Below are 13,453 nucleotides of genomic sequence, written 5' to 3'. Positions count from 1 at the left end.
TAGGGTTGCTAAGCAAAGGAGGGGAATCCCGCGCTGTACTGATTTATTGCTTTATTGTTGTATATATGTTAGTTGCTCCATGTGCAGCAATTTGTATGCAACGATGGCTGTTTGAAAATGCCCTATCAATACAGTTGAGTTGAGAGTTGAGAACATTTTCTTCATAAGCAAGGTTGTGGCGACAGTTAGCTTCCCACGGTTCATTGCAACGAAGGCACACAATTTTCACAATTTTGTGGGAAAAATCCGAAGTTGACATGATTAAGGTGTTTGTTGTAAGCAAAATGAGTCAATGGAAAATGAACGACGTGAAAAATCAGGAAATAGCGGTGAAAACGTAAACAGGGTACATTGAAATGAGATTCGACTGGATGTGCATCAGTCGGTGCCCCCTCCCCTATGTGTGAAACTCGGCAGGGTCGGGCGGGGCTTGTTTGCATTTCCTGCTTCCAATCGCCACAGAGCCTTTTGACAGTGCAATTACAGGCAATCCATGAACATCAAAACGCGCCACGGAGGCGTGTGGCCTCTGCAAAAGTCCATTCATCGAGTGTGTGTTTTTCATTTTCATGTGACACGGCAGCCCTCGGAGGGCGGGAAGGGAATCTTTGGAAAGCTGCCACTTGATTTGAATTTGTAAATGTGTCTCGCCGACACCCTCCGTTTCTGGTTGACCCGCTTGCCAGGAGCCCAATCGTCAACATCGTGTCAAGGTCCGTCAATTCTTACAAATGCATCTTGAACATGTTTTTGTTGTCTTCGCATCCAATGAGAAAGTCAGAAAAACGCCAAGTCCTCGGTTACTCTCCTCAAGTGGATTTTTCAGGCATCCGCACATGTTGCGACGTTTCTCGTCTACATATCAACACACAGATATCTGCACTTTCAACGACTTCATTTGTCAAAATGAGCCTCTTTGCTCATTTGCGTTAGCCCGTTTCGCGTCGTTAGCATGAAGCGATCAGGCTTTCATGTGACGAAACGACATGTGGGTGATCATTTTTAAGTTGAATTATACAATGTTTAATTGTCTTTTGTTCCATGGGCCAGTTTAAGTCTCTCAATCTGAGCCATTTTCACTGGAGCAACCCCCTCGATGCCAGCGTTTTACTAGATTTTGATTGATCTTGCAAGGCCCACAGAATATTTGGTTCGAAGGCTATATAAACATGGACTGACCAAAATAAAGCTCTCTTCTTTTTCCATTCTTCAGCATTCTTGGCTACGTTTCATGGCAATGGTGATTCCTGGGCAAAAAAAATGAGAAAAAGAGCTTTTTGTAAAAGCATGCATTTCAATCACGTGAGGCACCACTGCCACCTACTGGTCACTTTTTTTTACATGATTTACAATGCAAACGGCTTATTCTCATTCACAGATTGCATCAGACCCTCCTCCTCTCTATGACGCAAAAAGAAAAAGACTTAGACGTACAAGCACGTCCTTGGTAGGTGGGGCCTAATTTTAAAAAGACGTCCAAGTACGTCTTGTGGAATGAAAGAGTTACAAGCAAACTTCAACTGTCTCAGTCACCGATTTTCCCCTTTTCACTTGCATCGTGCTTTTCTACCACCGCTTCCCACTGTGACCTCATTCACCTCCTGAAGACGCAGCATCAGGAGCAACTGTGGCTTCAGTATCTTGCTCAAGGACACTTTGTCCTCAGTCGGTGTTCAGTACAAAGTCGGAGTACTTTTACCAGCTCTACAAACAAAAACTGTGCAACATTGCTCTCCCGAAAATGAAACTTTTTGCCCGCCCTCGACGGCCGCACATGTCCGTGTGCCCTGATGACTGGCGCGAGCTGGCGTCTAACGAAAATGAAACATGCGTTGTTCAGGGCCGCTCCCTCGCAAGCCGCTGTTGAGTTTGCACTAAAAATGGCACATGCTCTGATAGATTGGCGGCTTGGCGGTGTCTGGAAGGGAGAGCTAACTTTAGCCCGTAATGGTCTGAATTATGCTTGCTTGACAGAGTTTTCTTCTGGCCGTAAGGCCAAACGACATGCTATTCACAGCCTTCTCGCCCAGGATGGATTGGCTGCTGCCTCCTGCGATGACCTTGATCGATAATTGCCTCATTTCTCGAAATGCTTGATTGTATTTGAAGATGCAGAACAGCGTGCTTCGTCTTGGCGTGATGATGAGGCACTTGGTCAGTTCCATGACCGCTTCGGTCTATGATCTTTGATGCATGAAATAGCAAATATATTGCTCGTCGCGATAGATCGAGTGCACTCCGTTAACAGTCTGAGGAAGTGTACGGGAATAACGGTGAGGGCCATCTGTGAAGCGATCCCCCCCCTTCCAGCGACTCTTTCAATGTAAAACACGAGCTTGAGCAGTCAGAGCGTTGAAGTATTCTGTCGGCGGAATGGAGAACGAAATTGAAATGGGTCCATTCTGGTTGCAAAGTCCGACTGCGCTGTCTTTCAATTTAGAACGCTTTAAATTTTTATTTCATGCTTTCGCTGGCTGTCTGTTCCAGTGAACTTGGTTGCCCTCTCACACATTTGTATTTTTGTCCCGGCCATATTCTTATTCAAAATAGGCAATTTTATTTTGACAGCTATTTGTATATAAAGTGTGAAAAGGGGGTGGGGTTGCGTTGTCATTGCGGCTGTATCTTTGTTATTTGCTGAAGCAGCCTTAGCCCCGCTGCAACAGCGCAAGACTTTCTCTCGGTGTGTTTGCCGTTCTTCTTCGCAGTCCATCCTCAGTGTGAGCAAGGTGAGCATTTCATTTCCAGAAACGGTCTCTCTTTTGAAGAATCTACTTTAATGCCATCCAACCAGCACGTCTTTCTCATCCCGTCCTGTAAATTATGCTGAACGGTAAAGGCTAAGGGTTCCAATATGTTTCTTGATTTGCCACACTCGGATATTGTCTCATTCACTTCTTCAGGATGTTGTCTGTCGACCATCGGCAAGGTCTCAGTTACGGTCGAACCTCGTTCCAACGTAGCCTCGAGGGACATCACGAATCTGTACGTTCTAACGGTAGTTTGCTGGAACCATTTCCTATAAAGTGGCCGCCGACTCCGATGTGGAATTCAGTATGAACATTTAGAGATGTAACAACATGAATGTGTAATACGCGCCCCAAAGCCATTAGCGATTTGTTGGCCTCGAACTCTGTCATGATTTTGTCGCCTTCACCGATGATTGTCGAAATCGTCGACTTTGCAAATTGGTACTCTCAGCTGAGCTTGGTCTGGGAGACTACTTTTCCCAAGAGATAGACAATTTCAGCCTTCACAGACGGCGAGATTTGCTTTCATTTACCAGACGGGTTCTCGGAGCATGTGCTCAGGACTGCGCCGTGCCAAAAGCACAACAATGTACGAGTCGATCAGTAGCATTGCTTAGAAACGGAGGGGAACCCCGCCCTGTACTATTTCTTTATAAGCAAGGTCACGGCGGCAGTTAGCTTCCCCACGCTTTGTTGCAACAAAGGCCTTTTCACAATTTTGTGGGGAAGATCTGAAGTTGACGTGAGAACGATGTTCGTCGGAAGCAAAATTGGCTAATGGAAAAGGAATGACGTGAAATCATGACTTTGAAATGCAAACGTTGCGGTGGAAACGTTGCAAACAGGGTCCGTTGAAACGAGCTTTGACTGTCCCTTTTTAGAAGGTCTTTGAAGGCGCCCGCGTCAAGAATAGCTTGAGACATCTTCACCAAGTTCCCGGTCAGTTCGTACGGTTCAGTTAGCTCAGTGGTCTGCAAGGAGACATCTTGAGACCATTTCGACAGTCTCGTTCAGTCGAAAGGGTTCAACGGTTGTCAACCTGAGGCCAATCGTGCAAGAATACATCTTAGACTTTCCATTGAACGCATTTAAGTAGTAATCCCCGTCCGAGGCCTTAATCCCCTCCCACTCATTGACAGCACTCTTCGCCAAGACAATCCTTACAACAGGCATCCATGCGTACGCAGTTTAATAATATCCAGCCATGAAATTTTTATAGGGCTTTCCCAGGCCCCGATTCACTCATTTCCTTGTTTATTTTCGCGCCAGTAAAGGGAGGTGCTCAGACACAAGCACGTTGATATATAGTTATTCTGGTCCTTTTCCGCATTCCGTTTCAATTATGCATGTGGCTCTTTTCTCTGACTGCATGACTTTTTTTATTTATTTAAAAATAATCATAATAATTTATATATTTTTTGGGGGGTGCAGAGAGCACTCAACCGGTTTTCGGCATTTAGGAATGGTCACGCTTGAGCCCGTTGCTTTGGATTGTGTTTTGTCCCTCCTCGGGGACTTTTGATGCCTCGGTTATTCATTAATGACAGGAAGCAGTGAGAAAATAGATAGTCGAATGAGGAACAAACAATGTCACTGCGTTCTCGGGGAAAAAAAAGAAAGCCAAATGTAATGCCGACTGAATTTCTTTGAAGCCCTGTGTTATTTCCGGACCATTTTGATATAATTGGCATCAAGAATGTTCGACGAGCCAATCCCACGCGCTTGAAGAAATTCAATTTCTCTAGGTTTAGTTGGGTGTAATCCCTGATTGGAATTATTAACCCTATCATCAAGTTTATTAACGTCGTCTCTGATAGCCACTAAAACAGATAACCCAACTTGTGCGGTAGAAAAGAAAAGTCATTTCCTTTATAATTAAAAGCAATTAGCAAATCAATTACAGCACGTTCAGACCTGATGGAAAATCAGATCCAACGGCATTAACCGACACACACTGTACGCGCAGAGAGGCAGCATTATATTCCTATCAGGCCAAAAAAAAAAAAAACAAGATCATTGAACTTGAAGAGAACAGGGAAAAAAAAGATAAGTCGATCAATCAGAATCAGAATCATCTTTATTGGCCAAGTATGTAGAACACACAAGGAATTTGTCTCCGGGAGGTCCGGTGACGTTCTTTAGGTTGTTCAGCACAAGGCGTTCAAAGGACTTCATGACCACAGACGTCAGGGCGACAGGCCTATAGTGGTTCAGTTCCGATGTTGCCGATTTCTTGGGAACTGGGATGATGGTAGACTGTTTGAAGCAGGATGGGACCTCACACAGCTCCAGGGATCTGTTGAAGATTTGTGTGAAGACCGCAGCCAGCTGGTCAGCGCAGACTTTCAGGCAGGAGGGGGACACTTTGTCGGGCCCCGCAGCTTTCTTGATCTTCTGCTGCTTGAAGAGCCGTCTCACGTCCTGTTCGTGGATCTGTAGTGGAGAAACAGAGGGTGGGTGGGTGGGGGGGGTAGATAGTGTAGTTTCTGGTAGAGGTGAGTGTGTGTGGGAAATGGGGGTGTCCTTTTTAAACAGAAAAACATGTTTAGTTCCTCAGCAAGACCCTTATTGTTCACTGTTTGAAGGGGGGGGGGGGGGGGGGGTGGCATTCTATAGTTTGTGATTGCTTTCAGGCCATTCCATACAGATGCAGAGTCGTTAGCAGAGAACTGTTTTTTCAGCCTCTCTGCATAGCTTCTCTTAGCGATGTTAATTTCCTTTGTCAATTGGTTTTGGGCGTGTTTGTACAGTGCCCGATCTCCACTTCTAAATGCGGCCTCTTTCTCTTTCCTGTGTTGCCTGAGTTTGGGAGTAAACCATGGCTTGTTATTGTTGAAGGAGCGAAAGGACTTCGTTGGTACACACATGTCCTCACAGAAACTGATGTATGATGTTACAGTGTCTGTGTATTCATCCATTGTGCCCGTTGAAGTTTCAAAGACGCCCCAATCAGTGCAGTCTAAGCATTCTTGTAGAGCTAGCTTTGCTTCATCTGTCCATTCATCTTAACAACCAGTTTAACACATTTGAGTTTCTGTCTGTATGTAGGTATTAAATGGATTAAATTGTGGTTGGAAAGACCCAATGCTGCACGGACGATCAATCGGTATGAATTTTTGATTGTTGTATAGCAGTGGTCTAGAATGTTGCCTTCTCTGGTGAAACAGTCGATGCGCTGCTTATATCTGCGAAGTTCACGGTTAAGATGTGCTCTATTAAAATCGCCCAAAATGATCAGGGGTGACTCTGGGTATTTTAGTTCGAGTTTGTTTACTTGTTCAGCTAGCGTTTGTATCGCCGTGTTAGCATTAGCTTGTGGCGCAATGTAGACACCGACTAGTAAAAAGGAGGTGAACTCACGTGCCGAATAGAATGGCTTGCAGTTTAAAGAAAGGGACTCCAGGTCCGGGCTGCAGTGTGCGTCCAGCTTCGTGACATCAGTGCACCATTCTTCGTTGATATAGAAGCAAATCCCACCACCTTTCGATTTCCCTCATAGCTCCGTGTCGCGGTCGGCTCTGAGAAGGCGGAACCCGGGTAGATGTAGCGCGGAATCCGGGTGGCGGTCACTGAGCCAGGTTTCAGGGAAGCAGAGCGCAGCAGAACGTGCAAAGGTTTTGTTGGTCTTTGTGAGGAGAAGAAGTTCATCCATCTTGTTTGGCAGAGATCGTAGATTAGCAAGATGGATCGATGGGAGCGGGGTTCGAAATCCACGCTGCCGCAGCTGGACGAGCATGCCGGCTCGCTTCCCCCTCCTCCGGCGGCGTTTCCATGCTCCGTACGGCGCAGCCGCTCCGCTCGCGATTAGCTCCGAAAAACCTTGTGGATTTTCGTGTGCTGGGGAAAAAAGACCGAGCGTAGACTCCCCAATGCTAAGCAACTTTTCCCTCGTGTAAGTAAGCCGCTCATGGTCGACGAAAATGACAAAAATAGGGATAAATACTATGGAGCGTGTAACCGAGGCTGCCATACCTGTCGGCGATGATGTCATCAATTTGTCATCGGTGTCCATGCAAGCCTGCCGTGGAGCCTTCAATGAAACTTATTTGGCCCTTTCAGCCCTTCAAATGTCACACGCAGACAATAGATGTACTCAATGGCAGCCCATTAGACGAGAGGCTAAAATGCGTCACAAACAAAGCCAATCGCTGGGGAAAACAGGCAGTTTCTCGGTGACCTTTTACTGCAAATGCATTTTTGACGTCACTGCATGAATTCGACCCCACTCTGTGCCTCACTTAGCATCACGGACTGCTGTGACGGCAGGCCCCGTTCATGGCCATCCGAAACGGGGAGACCTAAGCGACTTAACGAGCGCAAGTCAGCTGAGGCTGAAGCGAGCGTCTGCGTCCTTGGAGACGTGTCGGATGGGCCGACCGGGACGCCGAGTACCACGACCGCTTATGGAGTCTTTCCATCAGCACCAGACGGTGTCGTGCCAAGCGACAAGCTGCTCAAAGTTGTGCGGGTGGGCGCGTAATGACTGTTTGCTTTTATGGCAGCTTTCTGCTGACGTGCCAAAAGTGCTCTCGAGTCACAAGTAACAAGTCGTAGAGAAAGCAACGCCATACGTCGGCTCGACACCGGGCCGCTCGTAACCGGCACGCCTCGTAAAACACGCCCCCCCCTCCCCCCCTACACCGGCAGCTCTTTGGATGACGCCGTAAATCTGCCGTCGAAGCAAAGGGCATCATCATCATCAGGTGAGCCCCGCCCACTTGCGCAAGCGCCCTCCCCCCCACCCTGAAGCCCATGCTGCTTTCACATCTCCCTACTGGCTTCCTCCTATTAAGGTCTAACAAGCTCACCTCTTGATGACTGGAGCTTCCCCAATCACACGGCTAACCTTTAAGTTTCTTTTCATTTATTTCACCCTTGGCTGAGGCCGTGGTTCATTCTTAATTGACTAGAATCTCACGCGTGTGGCATTTCGCTGTGGCCTTGGATCACCTCCACTTTCTTTCCCCACCCCCCCCTTTACTCCCTCACATGTGAGATTCCAGGCCTGCGATGGCAAAGGGGCCAATTATGACCCGTAATTTGAGCCCGCTCATGCGTCGCCTCCGCACGGTGGTTTTGCGGTGTCCTTCATTCACCCGGCAGCCTGCCTTGTTGTCGCCTTCTCATCAAGACGCGGTTCCAATAGCGCCGCTTTCACCTTAAGGGGGATTGCCTTTAATTTCAACAATTGCTGTTAGGTCGTGAATTGGATTGCACTCAAGCCACTTGAGGCAAACTCAAGTTTGAGCTTTGGATTGGAGCTTTGTTTGTTGAAGTGTCAGTGGGTGAAAATGGAGGAGAAAGAGGGCAGAGTCTTCTCTTTGCAGTCCAAAGAATGCACGTTTACCACCTTGGGCGTCAAGAGCATCAATGAGCAAGTGAGCTATCCACAAGCGTGGAGAAAGTGGGAATCGCTCCGGCTCTGTTTGCCGATGACCTTGTGATCTGCGGTCAAAACAGGGAACAGGTGGAGGAACATTTAGAAAGGGCGAGGCACGTGCTGGGAAGGAGAGGAAAACAACCATGAGAGGAAATCAGACAGAATCGTGCAAGGGTGAGAGGGGTGGAAGCCAAGAGTGAGGAGACTTGCTTTGGCCCAACGGTCCAGAGCAAGTGAGTGTGGTCAGGAGGTGAAGACAAAGATCCGAGCAGGTTGGAGGAAAGAGTCAGATGTCTTGTGTGATACAAGAGTCCTTGTTAGGATCTGAGGGGCGGGGTTGATGCGGGCCTGACAGAGGGGGGGGCATTGAAGAGGTTGGAGGTTGTCGTTCCGAGTGACCGTTCCAAGATTGGAAACGGGCCCCTCGGAGGACAGCCAAGCGAGCGTGTCTCAGAGACAACAGGAGAGATTGCAGACCTGGATGCTTTTGAGGATACGCCCAGTGCGAGTGTACCGGCAGAAGGCTGATGAGGAGAGCGCTGCCGGGCAAGCTGGCTCAGGAAAGAGCTCAGAGAAAGTCGAATCGAGAGAGAGGCAAGACATGAAGGCAGTTGGTCTTTTCCATCGAAGGCGATGGATGACGCTCTGCGGCCACAAGAGAAAAGGGAAAGAGGACGACGACAAGACCAGCAAAGGTCCCAAAACAGCATTTGTGCTCCGGGTGGTGGGGTTTTGTTTTTTTGTTTGTTTCTTTTAGCTTTCCACAGGTGACAAGCTGCCCTATGTGAGCATTTATCCAAAAAGGAGAGCATAAAATCAGCTAACCTTGACAAGTTCATTTGGGCCGGCGGCGTCACTGCCAAGGAAAATGGGAAATAAAAGCCACGGCTATTTGTTTACTGCACAACTTGACACTCTACATTGCACGTGAATAGGCGCACTTCTGCCATGATGTTCGCCACTTTGCTTGGACCCACAAGTGGCTGGCGAGGCATTCGGCGTGCAGTTTTACAGCGGCATGCTCAATAAACGCTGGAGTACGCACACATCAGGAGTGTTTTACGGGGATTTGGGAATAGCAAAGCGGTCGAGAAATGGATCGCTTCTGCCTCTTTGTTTACCTCTCGCCAGGCGAGGCAAAGCCTTGAGCTCTCGGACGTGCAAAGCAAATTTAACACGGAGAAAGGACTCGGCGGGCGTTGCGCTGGAAACCCGAGTTCGCCTAAAAAGAGCATTTGTCGAGCTTGACCTTGGTTTGGACGATGAAGGATGGTAGTTAAGTAAGACGCGTTTGGCGAGGTGGGGGCGGGCGGGGGGGTGGGGGGCGGGTACTTGGAGACAAAATTGTTATTTTCGTGATGCTTTCTTTCGGCAGCAGGTGTGCGTGTACGCATGGAGAGTCGGTCCATCAGTGTTTCTGAGTCTATGGCCCATTGTCTGGGATGCGTGGGAGCGATTCGCCATCGTGCCTCCGTATCTCTGTCGCCAGTTTGGCCGTCCCTCCGCCGCCGATCCGAAAGATTTAGTATCGCTCCCGCAGTGCCTGTCTAATCTCTCTCTCCTTCCTCGAGTGGAAATAAGTCCAAAACAAACCGTTTGCCTCTGATGTCCTCAAGTGCGTGAACGTCTGTCATGTCACGTGTGTTTCGATTTTGCACTGACACGACGTTGCGCCAACGGCACTTATTATTTGAACAAAAGGCTGTTGCGACGGCGTTCCTAATTGCGGGCCAGGCGTAGCGTCACGACATCACGAATCTGCGGCGGCTTCTCGTAAAGAAACATTTCGCTTGTTTGCCTACCCAAACCAATGTCCAATTAGCGCAGAGAAAAACAGCATCCACTCGCCCCGGGACACCGACAGCGCCTCCAAGATATCAGGACATGACATTATGAATACAATCCGCAATATTTAGGGGGAATGATGGCCGAAAAATGTCAGAAAGTAAAAGTACAAAATACAAACACATTGAAATTTGACAGAGAGTCAAGGAATCAACAACACTCCCAAATTTAAACCATTAAAAGAAATTGGCAAGTACTTCAAACGAGGATCTAAAATAGTGAAAAATCAATCTGTGACAGGCATACGCTCAGGGCTGACAACGAGGCACTCGAGAGTAGTGAATCGTAACACCGTACATCACAAACCTACGATGCAAAATTGAATCTAAGAGTCAGTAAAAAGGACTCAATCACGAGGTGGGTGAATGCCAATAACGAATAGCACTGCTTTGGGAAGAATAGACGAAAAACAACAATCCCGTAATCATACATTTTTACAAATGTTTTCCCAATAAATGAAGGGTCCCCAAAAAGCTTCTCCGGCAGCGGGGTGGAAGCGACAGCCAAAACTGTCAGCCATCTAAGAGGTTTTATTTCCCCTTTTCACACCCCCTCCCACCCCCAAAAAAGAATAAAAGAACCCTTAAACCTAATTTATGTTTTTACTTCTCTCACAATGCAGAGACAAGCAGCTGGCGTCGTCTACTTTGCTAACATGCATTCTCGTGTGTAAATGCCAAAATGGGAGTTGAATCACTTCCAGCCTTTGTATGAACTGATCGTGGTGCAATCTGGGACACTTTGGTTGAATACGAAGCAAATTTGTTGTATGGCAACAGAATCATACGCGGGTTCATGGCAAACCTTCTGCCATCTCATGGTCACCGGCATCGAACAAGAACAGTAACTAAAGTATCATTTTCAGACCAATTCAGTGAAATTGGACGATTTGCTTCTATGCAGCATCTGCGATGTTCACGGAGGTCGATTTCAGTATTTCAAACCAAGTGCCTTCCGCTCTTGCGACTTGCTGCAAAGAGCAAATTACATGACCAAACGCACCAAATTAAAATGGTTGACATGGAAAAGGATGAAATGATCAAAAGTGGAATGTTTTTTCCGCCGAACTGAAGTCTTCTTTTCAAATTGCTTTTCATTAACAATCACGTGGCGGCCTCACACTTCAATGGTTCAAAGTATCCTTGGCGACCTCGCCCCGAGTCAGCTCTGATTGCTTCTCGCTCACCATAGAAAACGGATGAATGAAATGCGGTTTTCCAAGTCGGCCCCGTCATGTGAGCTTGGGTGGAGGAAGGATGCATGCGCACGTTGGGAAAAGTTGACTTGAAGTTCAAACAAGCGACCCCCGTGCATGTTGGATTAGGAGAATCCATTTGTTAGCTTGTCTGTCCCTGCCATCTGCTCGCCGGAGTAAAAGACCAAATCTGCATATTATTGAACACTGAAGGCATCAAATAAGGAGATGAAGGGGATTAATCAGCAAAACTTCAAGATGATTAATTTGGTGGTGCAATGCTGTTGATTGGTCAATAAAAAAAAACGGGAATGGTATTTAAGGGAATGCGCAGCCTCTCAAGCAATCAAAGCGTGCTGTGCCGTTTATGTGCTCAACTTTTTGAGGGATAATCAAAGAGCAGGCGCTGCCAGGGAGCGCGTGCGGCGCCTGCCAGCGGTTCATTGCGATGGCTTTCCACGCACGCCCGACGCGTTCGTGGCTTTCCGCGCGGATCGGGACCTGATCAGAAAGCCGGTTTGTCTTTTGGAACGGCGATTTGCTCGCGGGTCACGGGCACGCCGATGACATCACTTGCCAAGTTAGGCAGCTGTCACTGTCCCAATGCAGCAGCGAGCCAGTCGAGGTCATTTTCGCTTCTGTCATGAAATCCAAAGTGCGGATGACTCCCGGGGACACTTTTTGAGGACTTATTTTGCAGCTTTTGTCGAAACAAAGGACGGCGGGAGCTCGTCTGTGGCCGTTTGATCCACTTTGCTGATGTCAGAGAGGCAAGATGGAGGCCCCCTCTGTGAAATTAGGTCAAGAGTTTCCAATCCACAACATTCCCAAGCTGTACAACATTAATTGCGATCTTTTCGGGGATAATAGCAAAGCCATCAAGCTAAAGAGAGCCATCCAACGACGTCAGTGCACTGCACCGAGAAAATAGCAGTGTTGGCTGCCAGGCCCAATTTTCATATTTTGGGCTGGGACCCGCTGGTGCTTCTGCTATGAACTACTGGCATGCAAAAGTAGAGCAAATTTACGTTGTTTTTTTTTCGGCAGAATGTCAGAAAGCTGTTCTGATGGCAGTATGTCTCCTAGTCCCTGTAAAGTGCATCCATCCGTCCATCCATCCATTTTCTACTTTTCATATACTCCCAAGGGTTGGGGGGGGGGGGGGGGGGTGGGAGCCTATCCCAGCTGTCTTCAGGGGCAGTAGGCGGGGGCGCACCCTGAACCGGTTGCCGGCACACAGAGACGAACAACCATCTGCACTCATAAACACACCTAGGGACCATTTTTAGCCCTGTAATGCCTGACCCATTAAAGGAAGAGCCAGAAAAATCAGATTTTTTGGAAACTTGAGATGTTCATTCACCTTTATAACAAAATCCACAAAAATACTTTTGCCATATCACGTTGTTTTAGATATTTGTTGTATCACGTTTATAAGCATTATGTAGATTACATCTGAAAATGATCATTTGGTGAAAATCATACCTGTGGTATCAAATTTGATACAGATGATTTAATGTAATATAAAGAATGAGTTACATAATGAAAATGCATCTAGCAAATATGATACAAATGGCATTATAGGGTTAAAGTGTTGCATTAACCTGCGATGCATGTTTTTGGAATGTGAGAGGAAACCCGTAGAAAAGCCCCGGAGGCGCGGGGAGAACATGCAAACGCCGCACAGGTGCCGAAATCAAATCCTGCGCCTGTGCACTGTGAAGCAAACATTCTAAACAGTCGACCTCCGTGCCGTCCTATTTAGCAACCGGTCTGTGAATTCATCTTACAGGGTTTTAACGTTTCAGACGCTGTTGGAAGTGAAAAGGCACACAGTGGATTGATTGCGCCTTTGCTTTGTCAGTTGGTATCGCAGCTGCTGCGGAGACAGCTACCGAAATCCCCAAGATTTTAGTTGGATGAGCCTTCTGTTCCCACAGAAATCAATAAAAGCCGCCGATGCCGATCGATCGCTAAGACACCAATCAAGCCGGTCGCTAAGGGATTAGCGGCGTTCGTTGCGCGGCGCAGGCTTTCTGCATCTCAGTGAACCTTGCACACGAATGGCGTCCTGGCTGCCGGAACGAGGGGCGGAAGGGCGGGCTTGTTAGCCTTTGCCGTCGTCTCTGTAATTGAATAACGGCGAGGTGGCTCCATCGGCAAGGCTCAAGAGATGGCTCCCTCTTCATGTTAATCCAGTGGAATGATAAAAGATTCACGCTCTGGGCTTTTCGGAGATGCTGTGTGACCACCGACGGAAGCGGGCTGGCTCAGCGAAGACAA

This window comes from Hippocampus guttulatus, chromosome 2 (genome assembly GCF_054856545.1).
Source record: "Hippocampus guttulatus isolate MCC_2025c chromosome 2, RoL_Hgut_1.0, whole genome shotgun sequence".
Lineage (NCBI taxonomy): Eukaryota > Metazoa > Chordata > Actinopteri > Syngnathiformes > Syngnathidae > Hippocampus > Hippocampus guttulatus.
Note: the sequence above shows the minus strand (reverse complement) of the source record.